This window comes from Siphateles boraxobius, unplaced genomic scaffold, assembly GCF_051911475.1.
Source record: "Siphateles boraxobius isolate OS27281-9 unplaced genomic scaffold, OSU_SipBor_1 33, whole genome shotgun sequence".
Classification (NCBI taxonomy): Eukaryota; Metazoa; Chordata; class Actinopteri; order Cypriniformes; family Leuciscidae; genus Siphateles; species Siphateles boraxobius.
This window is the reverse complement of record NW_027508953.1, coordinates 4,186,370-4,202,648: the sequence shown is the minus strand read 5'-3', so window position 1 is coordinate 4,202,648 and position 16,279 is coordinate 4,186,370. Positions and strand designations below refer to the sequence as shown.

The following is a 16,279-nucleotide window of genomic DNA, read 5'->3' as shown; positions in this document are numbered from 1 at the left end:
ATCAGCATTTCAATTTAAGCATTAAGTCCATGACAAAATGCCCTTTTGCACATCATTATTTAAAATATTGACATTTCTTCAAATCAATTACATACTGTTGTTCTGAATTAAATATTTGAAGGCAGTGAAAAGTGACCAAACGCTTAAAATGCATTTGGCAGTCTCAGATTTAATTCTGCCAGGTCAGTTAATCTCTCACTTAAAATCAGCGACAGCACTTGAAGAGTTCGCTAACAGATACATATCGTCTTCAGGTGCCAGTCTTCTTATCACTCTTAAAGGCTTTCTATAAAACACCAGGCTACAAGGCCAAGGGCAATTTTACGGTATCTCTCACAGAGGATCTCTGCTGATGTAGAGGTTACTTTTCTCTCTTGCGAGCGCTATCTTCCCTCACTCCACTACATTAGCGTGCTACAGCGCTAATGCCGCAAGGACAATCTCCAAATTGAGCCCAGCAAAAAACGTTTGACAGATAACACTTAAAAAAAAAAAGGAGGAGAAGGAGAGAGTTTGAAAAAATGATCCCTCTCAAACTGTCCCACACTAACTATAGCATTATGGTAACGCGGTGAAGGAAAATGCAAATGTAGCCGCTAATGAAATTTGGCTGCTCATTTCTTGGCGAGGTTTGGAATTAAAAAGATTTAAGACAGAGGGAGAAGAGGAGATAGAAATGTTCAAAAATAATGAAAGAAAATGACAAAGGGAGGAAGGTACAGAGGAAGCAGGCGAAGAGTTATTGAGCCGTGAACAACAGAGACGTACTCAGAAGAAAATGAGGCTATTTATTAAGAAATAGAAACATGAAACCAGAGGATCCATCAGTTACCTAGGAGCTCTGTTGGAAAGTCTGCACAGTTGGTGCCGTAATTGCCAGTGTTTGCCATTGCATACTACCATACTAATACTGCAGTATGTACAATATACTTCAAATCAAAATATATACGCGCAGACAAAATTCGCATAAATATACTAAAAGTATGTAGAAAAAGTACATATTTTTGAGTGTGTAGCAAAAGAGTAGGCAAGCTTTGGAGCATATTATCACGTCATCTTTACCGGACAGCTCTGTTGCGTGCATCCTGTCATCGTAAACTGCCCTGTCAATCATCTTGTCAGTTAAAATCCTCCATTCAATCTAATTTGATTTCCTACCGTTTCGGAGAGAAATGTAGTCGCCCGTTCATCTGCCAGTCGTGGGTCTTTCATGCGGAGACTCTCCTCATGTGTTTGCAATTTGAATATAATGATGCATTTAAAAGATAATGGCTAAAATGTATCTTTACAAAAGTTCACAATGCTGCTGCAGATGCAATGTAATGTAGACAACATTGAATAAATACCTTTTTGTCAGGTTAGTTACTGATAATAAATCACTCAAACCCCTTTATCTAAACCTCTCTACATAACCGGCGGACTCACGCGTCCTCCATGTCTGTAGTTTTTTTAAACATTTTTTACTCGTGTTTCTAGTTCTAACCGAATCCTCGTCCAACGTGCGATGGGTTGTGGGCAATATTAGCCGTTAGAGTGTGCATCGATCTGCACTTCGGATTCTGACCGGAAATAGTAGACCATCCGGGTATCTTTGGAACACTCATTTCAACATACTACGATTTGGGACGTACTAATCCTATTTAGGACAGATAGTATGCGAATTGGGACGCACCCATAGTATATACAAAGGGCCAGATTGACTAACAGCTTGCGCCAGCACAACCCCTTTTTTGCCATTAAAAACTACTATCAGGATTTACGCAGTGAAAAATTAGCGCTGAAACGGCGTGAACAGTTATTTTTGCGGCTAACCTTATTGCAAATGCATTTGTAGGAGTTTCCCTTTCAGATGCAAAATGTATGGGAGGAGAGTATTTAAAGCTGCAGTCCGTGGTTTTTCCTCTTCGTTGCCATCTCTGTTCGAAATCTGCAATTGCAGTTATTTGCGGCATTATCAACTTTAAGTGGGCTGTGCCTCGGCACGGCACTGCGCGGATGAATCCAATGTTTCTAGTAGAATGTGTGGCTGTCAGTCATTCCGCGGTGTGGATACTGTCATTCAGAATCACAGATTATCTTTTTAGAAGTATGACCAACATACGAATTTTCACCAGAAAATGTCATCTGAACAAGTAACAATCACTTTTGTTCTGACCAACTAAGGGGGAAAAAAAGCATTGCAGTAAATCGAGTTGATTAAATCTAACGATCGCTTATCATATCACGTCAAACCGTGCAAATTATACTTTGTTCTCAAATTGTTAATGTTAACATCAACATTGCATGTCTACATTTAATGCCCTTCAGATATTTATCCTTGTTTTCGCATGGGCCAGGTTGCAGTCTCTTTTTTTCTGTAGCCACTCCAAAGTCTTTTGCATTTTACAACAGGTGAATCTCCAGTTGTCACTGGTGATTGTCGTTTGAACCTTTCTGGATCCGCCATCAAATTAATAAGTTTAATTACATCAGGTACTGTGAGAAAAGGCTATAAATCTCCACCTCCAACATCCTCATACGCAATATAGCCTACTAGCCGAGACTCTTCTTTATGTGTACAGATGTGAAGTAATGACGCAAAGACATGCTCAAATTTCCCGCGGAAATCCACCAGTACCACTGGAATTAAAAACATAATTACAAGCTTACCGTTTTGAATCGAGCTAAGGCAACACAGCTATTTGGCTGGTATTGTACTTCCTCAAAAATTTATTTTGGATCATTTTTAACCCAAACAAGTTACGGACTGGGGCTTTAAATGAATCAAGCAAGGTGATTTACTAAGGTTTATGCTAGTCAATTTACTGGTATTTGCGGCATTATTTACCGCGCAGAAAAAACATGTTAAACCAGACGCTAATTTACGCTGCTCCTGGATTGCGTTGGTCATTATGGAAATGATCCGGCTGCGTCTGTGTTCTTTCATTTGCGCGTCGACACTAGATCATGCGTGCAGTACAATGCAATGCTCTCAACTTCACCTTCCCATTTTCAGTGTGACAAATTAAAGTAATATCTTTTTTTTTGACTCATTATTTGATCGGGTTGCCAGATGTGAAGACTTTTTATTTAAAATTATATGAAAATGCAAAATAATTCCAATAACTGGATGCTACTCACATACAACATAATGAAATCATGTGACAATAACGTGTGACAATAAGTACTACACGTACTACTAAAAGGCAATGTTATTGTGGAATAATGCAATTATTTTTGAATAACTAGTCAGTATACATTATATACTGTGCAGTATTTAATAAGTAGTATTTAATTCCAAACACAGTCATCCGTTAAGTCTTTCCATTATCCAGAAAGAAAACAAATGACAAAGAGTTGATAGAGAGTGACAGAAAACACCCCCGAAATATTTTAAAATCATGTTTGTTCCAGGGTTTGTTCCTAAATGAGCAGCTCTAAGTAACATGACAGATTTCATTCAAAGGAATATTTACATATTGCTCAACTGAGACACCGCCTGGGGAGATGATGTGTCGTGATCACCATAAATGTCTCAGTTAACCTATTAAAAGGAACTTTCCGGGTTCACAACCAGTTACATTGACAGCATCTATGACAAGGAAAATTATTTGGACTTTTTCATCCCTCAATTGTTTAAAAAAAAAGCAACAACTGATAGTGTACAGCCTATACAACTTCAATATTAAACATGTTAACTCAAAACTAGCATGCTTAACTTTGGCTATAGGAAAATAATATCCACTTTTACTTCCCCTTGCAAAAAAGAAATACACTTTATCATATATTTTCTACTTATTATTATGGCCTTTCAAAAATATACTTCAAAAGAATATAATTGGGTGCAAATTGAACATACTGTTTCCAGACACTTAATTTGCATGTTATTTGCAATTAAATGAAAATGTGTCAATAGTGTAAATTTATATCAAATGCAATTTGTTGAACTTAAGCTTTTGACATACATAAGTAGAACTAAATTTTTATATGTAATATCACAATTACTTCAATTACCTTTGAAATATGGTTAAAGTGTACTGCCGGATTTACTGACAAACATTTATGGAAAACCAAAATGTAATTTCTAATTTGACTTTCTATTAATTACACATTTCTAATGATAAGATTGAAATTTAGTAGATTTAAATTATATTTGCTGTACATTTAATATTGAATAACACTACAGATAAAAAAATATATAAAGTACTTTACATGTGTTTTAGTATGTTTAATGTACACTAATTTTGATGTGTTGATGAGTTAAGATTATTCAATTACAGGTCCTTCTCAAAAAATTAGCATATTGTGATAAAGTTCATTATTTTCCATAATGTAATGATAAAAATTAAACTTTCATATATTTTAGATTCATTGCACACCAACTAAAATATTTCAGGTCTTTTATTGTTTTAATACTGATGATTTTGGCATACAGCTCATGAAAACCCAAAATTCCTATCTCAAAAAATTAGCATATCATGAAAAGGGTCTCTAAACGAGCTATTAACCTAATCATCTGAATCAACTAATTAACTCTAAACACCTGCAAAAGATTCTTGAGGATTTTAAAAACTCCCAGCCTGTTTCATTACTCAAAACCGCAATCATGGGTAAGACTGCCGACCTGACTGCTGTCCAGAAGGCCATCATTGACACCCTCAAGCAAGAGGGTAAGACACAGAAAGAAATTTCTGAACAAATAGGCTGTTCCCAGAGTGCTGTATCAAGGCACCTCAGTGGGAAGTCTGTGGGAAGGAAAAAGTGTAGCAAAAAAACGCTGCACAACGAGAAGAGGTGACCGGACCCTGAGGAAGATTGTGGAGAAGTACAGATTCCAGACCTTGGGGGACCTGCGGAAGCAGTGGACTGAGTCTGGAGTAGAAACATCCAGAGCCACCGTGCACAGGCGTGTGCAGGAAATGGGCTACAGGTGCCGCATTCCCCAGGTCAAGCCACTTTTGAACCAGAAACAGCGGCAGAAGCGCCTGACCTGGGCTACAGAGAAGCAGCACTGGACTGTTGCTCAGTGGTCCAAAGTACTTTTTTCGGATGAAAGCATATTTTGCATGTCATTCGGAAATCAAGGTGCCAGAGTCTGGAGGAAGACTGGGGAGAAGGAAATGCCAATCTCTGTAGCCCAGGTCAGTTGTTGTGCAATGAATCTAAAATATATGAAAGTTTAATTTTTATCATTACATTATGGAAAATAATGAACTTTATCACAATATGCAAATTTTTTGAGAAGGACCTGTATTATGATTCAAAATATACTTTAAAGAAAAAAATGATAGTGTTCATTGAAAAGAATCAGCTCGTTTACAAATCAGACATCACTATCGCGCCTCTGAGCGGGTGACAGTAACAACAGTAACTAAGTGAAAAATACTGTCACCTTCCGGTGATATTATCGTAATGCCGTTTGTGCTTCCACACGATGCAGATTAAATAAACTTCACTGGTTCTTGCTGAGGCTCAAACGTGCTGCGTAACACGAGAATGACCCTCTTTGTGTGAGTTGATGAATGTTTATTTGTGAATAAAAGTCTAAATTCAACCTGTTCATCATATAAAGCGATCAAGTCTCTTCAGAAAATTTTAACTAAACCTCTCAATTCATATGGATTAGAGAGAAAGCTCTCAGATTTCATCAAAAAGATCTTCATTTGTGTTCAGAAGATGAATGAAATTCTTACAGGTTTGGAATGACATGAGGGGAAGTAACTAATGATTTTTGGGTGAACTAACCCTTTAAGATTTACATACACTGAAAAAAATTGGTGTAGGATTTACTTAGAAACAATTTTAGAACAATTGTGAGTAAGTGTCAGAAATAATTACAAAGAAACGGCAAGTAACACATTGAATTGACCATGAAATTTTGAAGTAGAATGACTTAAATAGTATTTTCTTGTAAAGCGTACTCCAATAATCTCGTGCTTGTTTACAACTTTGAAAAATCCTTCGTTTTTTTTACAGTGTATAGTTCACATAAAAACAAATATGTGAATCAGACTGCAAAGTTTAGGGTTCATATAAACCGAACTGGAAATTGGAAAATAGAATGTGAAATTGGATTGGATTAATTTGATGGAAATTAGTGCACTTATACATTCCTGCTGAGACTAAATCACTTTCTGTGATAATCAAGATTATAAAACAAATGCTGTCAATAGAGCTTAACTTGTATTGAATGTCTTGTGTTTAAATTTTGATGCAGACTATTGACATAAAAGAGTTAGTGACGCAGTTCTTGACACAAAAGAGGTCACTATCATTATGGTTCCCCATGATTCGGACAATTAAGTTGCTATTTTTTTTTGGCATCACTTTAATCACTGGATGGATGATGCATTTTATTTGCTTAAATGAAAGTTAGTAAGGACACAACACACCATGCTGGACAATAGCATTCATTATCTGTCCTTCTGCAGAGCATGCCGCTGTCGTCTGTTGGCATACGGTGCCAGCCATGTTGTCTGACTGCGTTGGTCTTGCCAGCTTCACAGACGCTGAGGCTGTGCCTGCCATACCGAAAAAGGCACTTCAAATTGGCTCTTTGATGCACTGAGACAGAAAAGTAGAGGAAGGGGGAGTGCAACAACGGTGGAGTGAGTTTTGGAATGGAGAGACGTTACAAGAAACATGAGAGAGGAAGAGAGTTTTCACTAGGGATGTGCAAAACTACAGATTTTCTAAATGGACTAGTCAAAAGTGGAACTGTTTCCATCAGCAATTGCACATAGAATAACATTTAAAAAATAGCAGAAAACATTTAAAAGTGTAACAGACATAATCGACCATCCCTACTTTCCACAAGATCATAGGATGTACTGAGAAAGACATGCATATTTTCACGTTCAGGTTTGATGAGAAGATGAGATAGTGACAGGAACAGACAAAGACGGTAATTTGGACAGACAGCTCTTTCAGTATCTCCCTCAAAGACGTGAAGAATCTGAACGCAGCAACTACTACCACATTTTTATGCAGATCACTCTCCTGGAAACATGCAAATGCACATGCAAAAGCACACCAAGTGCACGTTCAGTGATTCTCCAACATTTATGGGGCTACTCTATATGCCAGTGCATTGGCCGTTAAGAGATAATAGCAAACAGACACCCTCTGGTTAAAGCTAATCATCACTGAACACTGGGCCACACTTTTTATTAATACTTTGCTCAAGGCATAATAGAGAAGACTTTAAAATGTCAAAACCACAAAAGATGAGTCTTCACTGCACTAGTTCGAATTCATTGGAATATGTTTAATTTGGCGTATTGAATAATAGTTTGTACAATGATCTAGGATTTACTTTGGGCTCTAATTCAATAAAAATCGATTTTATATTTTACGCATTTCAGAGGGAAATAGGATATTCCTCAGTGAAAAGTCATTATTGTTTAAATATTACAAAAAATAACCTTTTCTTTATAATAATGTACACTGATGTGTCATCCACATGAAGATCAGAAACATTAGTTTAGAAAGCATAATAGGGTGCATTTACATTCCATTTGATTATGAGAAATAAGATGCAACTTTGAGATATAAAGTCAAATTGTAAGAAATAGCTACAATTTTCACAAATTTGTAAAAAATAAAAAATAAAAATAATAAATAAAGATGCAACTGTGAGATATTAAGTACAATTGTAAGAAATAAACTATTACTGCAGTTGTGAGATTGAAAAAAATAAACTCAAAATGCAATTTCCGTTTGGGATTGCAATAATTATTTTGATTGATATTATTATTTTTCTCTAATTATTTACGAAAAATAGTTACAACTTACATATTAAGTCAAATTGTGAGAAATAATGTTACAATTGTGAAATTTAAAATATTTCTAATATTTCCTTGTAATTTCAAGAAATAAAGATGCATTTTCACAAAAAACTGAATTATTATTTTTACCTAATTAATTACTTGACAAAGTAGAAACTGTGATATTAAGTCAAATTGTGAGAAAAAAATTTTTTTTTAAAGCGCAAAATGCAATTTGTGATTGCGATTCTTGCGATTGCGATTTTGTGTTTGCTATTATTATTTTTCCCTAATTAATTACGGTAAATAAAATTGCAACTGAGGTATTAAGTCAAATTGTGAGAAATAATGTTGAAATTCTGAAATATAAAACAAAATGAATTGCAATTTCAAGAAATAAAGTAGTGAAAACTGCGAAACATGAAGCCACTATTTGAAATTACAAGTAAAATCTCAATTATCACAATTCCCATGTAATTTTTTTACTCTGAGGTGGAAACAGGTTTTCACGATGGTCCAAGTAGGCTACAGTGAATATGTTTGCTCTTGGATTGCAATTGTAACTGTCAGTCACACAGAAGTACAGAAGTAGGCTATATTTCCTGCCAAAATGCAGCTGCCGTGAATCTCCCGTTCATGTTCCGAGGGATTTATTCAGTACTTCAGTTCTCTCATATGCGGTGCTATCTACCTCTCTCTTGTTCTTTCTCTCAGAGACTTTCTTCTCAAAAATTGTCACCTTCTTACTCCTTTTTCCATCCATTGCTTCTCTGAGGCTGCCTTTCCTTTCCTGACGATCAAGATGGAAAAAGAAATGGGGCCGAATTATAGCCTGAGATAACAGGAACTGTGCATGTACGCTTGTGTAAGTGTGTGTGTGTCTGTACGTGTGTGTGTGAGCCATGTAATAGCACCATTCTTCCTCGAGTCACACACATGCACACATGAAATCAGCTGGGATCTCTCATATAGAAAACTACAAGAAAATATAATGTGGTCAGAATGTATTTCACTCACAAGGCACATAATGACAAGTTTTGCCACGCCATCGAACATAAAACTGGGTCAGCCATCAAGGAGGACACGAGCCAAAGCTGAACAGATTTTTACATTATGTAAATGGTGCGTCTAGTTGAGACCACCAGCATTAATATAAATAGCTTGGTTTGTGTGGCACTTACCAAAAGCGCAAATCATACATATGGTCGGACAATCATCAGCCATACGATCCCTGTCTTTGCTCCTCTCTCGGTTTCTGTCACAAATACTTTATCCTTTATCCTCTGTGTTCTCTAGATCTATCTGTCCGCCTCACTCAAATCCTCTCACAAACATATTCTGAAACACAGATGCTCCGTTTTCACAAGCAATCCATTCAGAGCAAAAAAAAAACAGGAAGTTTATAACTGATAAAATACAGTTTTCAAAACAAGAACCCAAGAAATGCAGTGGATCAGAGAAAAGAGACAGCAACAACTATTTTATATATAGTTATGTAAATATATATAAAACAAAAATTCTCTATATTAGTAGTTTGTCATTGTGAATGAGAACATACTCAGAAATCGTGGATGGTTTGGGCCAGACTGATGCTCTGCTGGTGCTGGATGTCTACCAGAAAACCAGGGCAGAAACTCATCAGTATGTCAGTGTTTGGATAATGACGGACAGTATACAGCCAGTTGTCCATAATACAAACAAAACACAAATTATAGCAAATAAATAACAGCATTCACTTACCACAAATATACACTCAGTGTATTTTTCCAAATACTGAAAATAATTCCACTTTACTAACAGCAAAGCAGAGAGAAACAATAATGGGAAAGAAGGGTGAACGATATCAGGAAATTCTGTAAGCTAGACTTGAGCTGGTCAGGTTGTGTGATGAACACACACAGAATTAGCTATGCATGTGCATTGACCATCACTGCTAATACACACATGCACTCGTGCAATAAATAGGAGAGGTTTATGGAATAAGAAGAGCAAGGGTTTGTGGGTACTAAATAAAGGGGCAGCAATCTCCGAGCACGGACATTATGTCTAATGCAGCGTGCCAACTTTCTCTTTCCTTCCTTCTCCTATCAGCTCAAACAGATAAAACTAAAACTCTCAATGAAAACAAAAATTTAACCTCTTAATTGTCACGGATTGCTTTTTTAGTGCCTTTTTTCCCTATCACATATTTTAGTAATCATCATAAATATATTATTTGAAAGCTTAAACACTCAAAATTCATCCTCTGAAAACCATTTTGAAATTGGACATTGTGTTACCATGGAAACGATACTTTATATCCTTTTAGTGAGCCTCTCCCCCTAGTGGGTAGTGCCATGTTTCATATTACAAATTTATTTTAACTACATTAGACTCAAATCTTTTTTAATCTTGACAAAATGCATATCGTCGGAAAGGCCTGAGACTCGATGTTCTATATTTGGTGACTGAAATGTATTAATTTGTTACAAGAGAACGCATCCAAAAAAAAATTTCAATGGAATCTGGGTGTCGCCCGGTGGATATTTTGGGTATTACGCCAAAATAAAATTTCATATGAAAAGGTTAGACATTAGTGATGCGTGGGTCGGCTTTTTTTACAACCCGTGGTTCCCGCTTTTATGAAATTATTTGGCCCGCCAGAGCCCGCCCCGCACCACTGTATCTATTTTTACAACCCGCCCCGCCCCGCCCCACACCCGCAACCATTAAATAGGCATACTAGGCATTGTAATGTAAATGAAAACAGCCTTTATTTCAACCTGAAAGTGCTTGGAAACATCGCCCTGTAAACTGGCAACAACAGACGATTATGAATATGAGCATGAATGTGGGAGCAGCTGGGCGCGCCGCTTTAGTGACGTGTCACGTGACGCCAAAGGTTTGGGGACATCACGCAAGTTAAGTTGCTACGGCCTTCATATTGTAACCTTATCAAAGAACCTAATAAAATATGAAAATAGATATTCCCAAATATTTAATATAGGCTGGAAATTGCATGCAACATACATGGATTTTTTTTTTAATGACCCGCCCCAACCCGACCTGCAAATAAAGTGACAATTTCTTTCCCAGCCCCAATCCGTCCGGACCGCAGGGTCAGCGGGTTATGAGACGACCCGCGCATCACTATTAGATATATGGCTTTGATTTTATAACAATTTTAGAGTAAATTTATTTTGAAATATATATATATATTTGGTATAAAATATAAATGCTTAGTATAGTACATTTGCTTTACAGTAAACTTAAAACAATTTCATTTTTGAAGGTCTTTCTCTTCAGCAATAATTTGTCTTCTTTAAAAAGAGACCAACCTTAGGACTGTATTGCAAAGTCTTCATGAATTACAACCATTTAAGTTTGGATAGTGAGTTTTCACATCTATGCTCAAAAATGTTAAATGTTAATTACACAAAATGATTCTGGAAACTACACAAGGAGGTTCACCACTAATTTTAAAATTAATACCCCTAATTTCACAGCCAAATATCTTTCAATGCAATGAAATTCCAACGTATAAGTTCCACTCTGAATTATTTCCCACATAATATTTTGTTATTGAACCATGTTCATAACCATTTCTTGCTCTCAAATATATCATAATTGTGAAACAAAGGCTAGTTTTTAAAAAAAAAAGAAGAGAAAACAGTGACAGTTCAGAGGTTTTTTTTCAGTAATAGAATGTTTCTAATTGCTATTTTCTGCCATTCGAGTCTTGGAAAGAAAATAAATGCACACAGAACCAGAGCAGCGGGGAAAGTTTTCCACTGACACCGGTGCCAAAAGAATGCCACGGCAGAAGACTCTGTCAACTCAAGCTCCGGCTGTAAAGAGCAGCAGGTGTCTCAGTGAAGGGCTGAAGGGGCAGCGCTACATTTCCATCACACCAGATGTGAGCGATGGCTGAGAGTATAAAGGTAAAACCAGAGGGCAAACAACGTGATAACACAGCTCACTGTCTGTAGCTCTCTGTGCATTCATTCAATAGAGCACAGCATAACCCTTTCATCATTAATAAGGATTAGTTTAACATGATTTTGAGAATGGATTTGTTATGGTTTAAATATCTATGATAATTAGGGTTGCAGTCTGTGTTCGTTTTCCTGTGGGATTAGAGAGATCTGCATGTGTAGTGATAATGCACTGGTAAAATACTGTAAATAAATCATATATATCTAAAGAAAATGTTCATCAATCTAAACATGAAAAAAATCCTCAGCATACTTGAGTCTGCCAGCAAGGGGAAGAGGAATAAAGTCTCATAAAAAAAACTGCTGTGAGAAATCAATGTTGGGTCGCCTGTATGGCCCATAGCGCTGGAATCATTGACATTATAGAGTGTCCTGTTGTTTTCTAGGTAATGCTGCATGAACATGCTTGTGTGCATATTCGAAAATTCATTTGTCAGATAGGTTCATCAATGTTTAAATTAAAATGAATTAGCATCTTGACTGGTTGTTTTGAATATTAACCAAATTTGTAATTGTTGGCTGTTTCTCAATTTTCTGCATTCGCTCTGTTGGAAACCTAGAACAACAAACATTAGGCGGATATCATTGTACGTGAAGAAGCCGTCTAGTAAGTTGCCTCTGAACTCAAGCTTGGCCAGAAGTATCAATCGACCCGTCTGAATTTCCAGGGGCATCCATAGCAAACGTTGCCCCCTTAACAAATAAGAAAACCAAGCTAGAAAAGCAACACTGGCATCTGGGATGTCTGTGCACTTGCTGCGAGTAGATACCATTAAGCTGTGTGTCAATCAGAATGCCACAAAACCCACCCATCAATTATGTGAACTTGACTTGAGATTGCGCCGTAAACGTGATTCTGTTCAAATGTTGGTGATAATAAATAACTGCACATTACTAAAGCAAGCACTGAAAGGTTTGTCTTGATACAAACCAGACCTCTAAACCCTGGTGCACACCATCAATGACTTGCAGCAACAAAGTGACCTGAACTCATGCAATCTAAAAAGGAACAAAATCTTAGTACGATAGTGCCAAAGTGCCCGGAAGTCATTGGCTGTATCCAAATATGCATACTACTCTACTATATGATAGGGCGAAAAACAGTATGTGAAAGACTAGTATTCACAGTATTCATAAAACAGTAGGCGAAAAGTACCTGAATGACCACTTCCGCTGAGATTCTGAAGTGCACATCCAGTGGACACTTTACTATCCCATGAGGCCACAGGAGAGGATTTGTGAATGGCAGTGAAGCATTGCAACTGATTCTGGTAAGTCACATGACAATGATTTCATAACAAATGAAGTACATCTAATGACATTCATATATAATAATTTATGGCCATGATATTCTCATGGCAAAGTTCTTTTTCATTCTTCGCTTAGGAGTAAAAAGAAGTTTGAAATGCCTTTTCAGCCGTATACTGTCCTGACGTCACCTACTCTGATGAGAGTGCCTAGATAAATATGTAAATATGTCCAGCACGATTTCCTTTAATAACAAAATAACCACCGCAAAAATGACAGCAGTGAAAAAACAGCAGTTAAGAAAGTATCTGATCATAGCGATGTGGATATGTTTACAAAAGTTCGGCACTTCAGTCAAGTCACGTCTTGTTTATTTAGGCCTATATATCACTTTCTACAATAAACTGCTTTAAAGCAAGCAGCTTTACAGTATTAAACACGAAAAACAGTGTTTAGTCCCGTTCACACCAAGAACCTTAACTATAAAGATAATTATATTAGGGTCCACAGCAGCGGACGATACCGTTCAGTTTATTATAAAAGCGTGCTTGTCTGTCACTTTAAATGTTCTAATTTGTTACAGCAGGATTGATTCTGATTGGCTGCCAATGTTTTTATCGTTCATCAGCTGGATAAAATCATTCTGAAAGTGATTCCAACAATAGCATTTCTTTGTGCCGTTATCGTTATAGCTGTGGTGTGAACTCTGCTATTCTTTGGTATTGAGAACAATTTTTAGAACAATATATTTATCGTTATCTTAATAGTTGTCGTCCTTGGTGTGAACAGGCCTTAAGTCTTGCTTTCAATTAGAATTACAATATTCATTTCTACCATAAAGCAGCTCTCCAGTTAGTTCATGTTTCTACTCGCATCTGACCTTGACAGAGTGAACAGAGGAAATAAACCGGAGAAGATTTCCACGTCAAAGAAGGTGGAGCCTCAGAGCCACACCTACCTATTATGTAATCGCTATGGACCAATGGCTGTTCAACGATTCCTGAAAAATTCCTGAAACAAACTTCGTTTTGGCCTGATTTAGTACACCAGTTCATTCTTCAATTTCGCTTGAATTATATCGGGGTCTTCAGGTGTGCAGACAGTGACCCACCAACTGATACAGCTGGATACCACGGCAGAGAAGAAACATAAAAACCAACAGCACAACAACTTGTATTCGCATATATAATGTGATATAATGTGAAATGTACGTTTAGAAGCAGTTTAATGTTTGAGGGCTGATTTCAGTTAAATCAACTTCAACAAAAACACAAACAGTCGCTCACATCTGCATTTAGCTCAAAATTATTGATAATCATAGTCACAAACATGTAGCCTACTAATACTGTACACAGGGCCTTTATTAGGGCAGTGCAACCTGCGCTCGATGGGGGCCCCGCGGTGAACGGAAGTTACTGATCGCTATCGAACAGACCAAGGGGGATGCTTCAGACAGCCCTAATTGTACATAGTTATTTTACACAGTGTATCAGTTGAGGGGCGTTCTGTTTAATTTAATTACAAAATATATATATTTTTTAAATTATTGCTATAACCTGATTTTTTTTACTTAAACATCTGATACAAATCTTTTAAACAGCAGTTTTACATACATTCTAAACCATAAACATCGAAAATGTCTTTAACGTAAAGACATTTAAAAACACGCACATCAAATAGACGTCTCTGAGACGTGTGCTGTCGAATAAAGTGAAATCACTAGGCTAGCTAAAATACAATCAAACACTCAAATAGTAGCTACACCCACCTATTTAGCAAATTTACATTTATCATGAATGATTATCTATTTAACATAGGAATCAAACCCATACATGCTAAAAATTCAGTTAGCATAAATTCTTAAGGTTTTTAATATTCGAGGTTTTTAGTTGAGCATGAATTATGTAATACCCCGATACGCTCTCACATAATTCAAACGCGATAAGGATTTTACGCATTTTTTGTGCGGTCTACGGGCATCTAACGGAGTTGACTTAGAACATGAACCGGTTTCACCAGACTCGAATCATAAAAGACAAACTTACAATTTGGTCATTTAAGAATCATATAAACGGAACGATCTCGCATGTATCACTGCTGAACTAACGTGAGCTCAAAGTTTCTCGGAGGTTGAACATGCAAAGCCCGGTATATAATTCAAATACAATATAATATAATAATAGGCTACATTGCAGAAGAGCGCAATAGGCTATAATTTGCGGGATGAAATCATGCAACATCGCCCGAATTTTCGCTGATCTATCGAGTGTGACGAACTCCGGTGGGCTTTAAAGCAGCTTCCCTGTGTCATGTTTGATTTAGAAGTGCTCCGTTATAGAACACGAGCACAAACACAAGAAATAAAGAAATAGCCGCTTAAACATCAGGATCTCTTACCTATATGAACACACCAAACTCTAAAGATGCTTCATGTGCAAACGGCGTCCTGTGAAGCATATATAAGGTTCATATAACGGGAGAAAGGCGGCTTCCGCTGTCGCCAGGGCAAAGTCATCAGTGAGCATGCATCAGCAGACTTATTTACCTTACAGAATGATCTCAATCCACTGGCGAATATGTCTCCAATCAGCTCGCGAATCCCTTCTCCGGCCCCAAGTCCCTCCGTCCACTCTTATCCAAGTCTGGCAAACGTTGAGCAAGAGTCTGACAGCAGCGGAACCCTCCGTGAAGTCTCCAGTTGCACGAGCGAACGAGTGGGCGGGACCTCTAGCGGTTCAGTTTCTACACCATCGGTAATTATTTGAGGATTCTGGCGCATCTATTGGGGATGACGGGCAGTAATGCTTGCCTAGAGATAGACATCAAGAGAGTCATGTGTGATTTAAGGTTCATGTTCCTGCGCCAATGGTTTGACCTGCTTTTACTGTCTCATCCCTATGTATGGGCTCTGGTAATATTTCAACTTAATTATAAAAATATAAATATATAAATAATACAATTTTCTGAATACCCCACAACATTAAGCACATAGACGGCCTTCTACCTTCAACAAATCTCATTTCCCATTTCATGCATTAGAAGTCTATAGGCCTATTAATTGTGTTTTTCTTCGTCTGAAATAGAGACTTTATCTTTTATCCCATTATGAACACAACTTGTTGTCTGAATATAATTATAAAACATATACTACTGCTATCTATTGCTTATGTGCACATTACATAATTACAAAATAAAACAAAATACAAATTAATTATAGTAAATTGTCATATTTATTTTAAGCTGAAGTTGAATATTTGCAAATTCACTGAAGAACAGCTATACTCTTGTATTTGTTTCCCTAAGGGTCTGCAT

General features: G+C 36.9%; 1 protein-coding gene across 2 annotated transcripts in view; it reads right to left on the bottom strand.

The window, feature by feature from the left end:
• jupb (junction plakoglobin b) overlaps window positions 1-15,683 on the bottom strand; it is an 84,393-nt gene extending 68,710 nt beyond the window's left edge. Inside the window, exons 1-2 of one of the 2 annotated variants that reach the window (XM_077194986.1) lie at window positions 15,513-15,635; window positions 15,365-15,413 (exon numbers count right to left, since the gene is read on the bottom strand). The gene's annotated coding sequence lies outside the window, so the exon portion shown is untranslated. Of the gene's footprint in view, window positions 1-15,364; window positions 15,414-15,512 lie in introns of both variants that reach the window. The other variant, XM_077194984.1, reaches the window with a different exon arrangement.
• Between the last annotated feature and the right edge of the window lie 596 nt (window positions 15,684-16,279).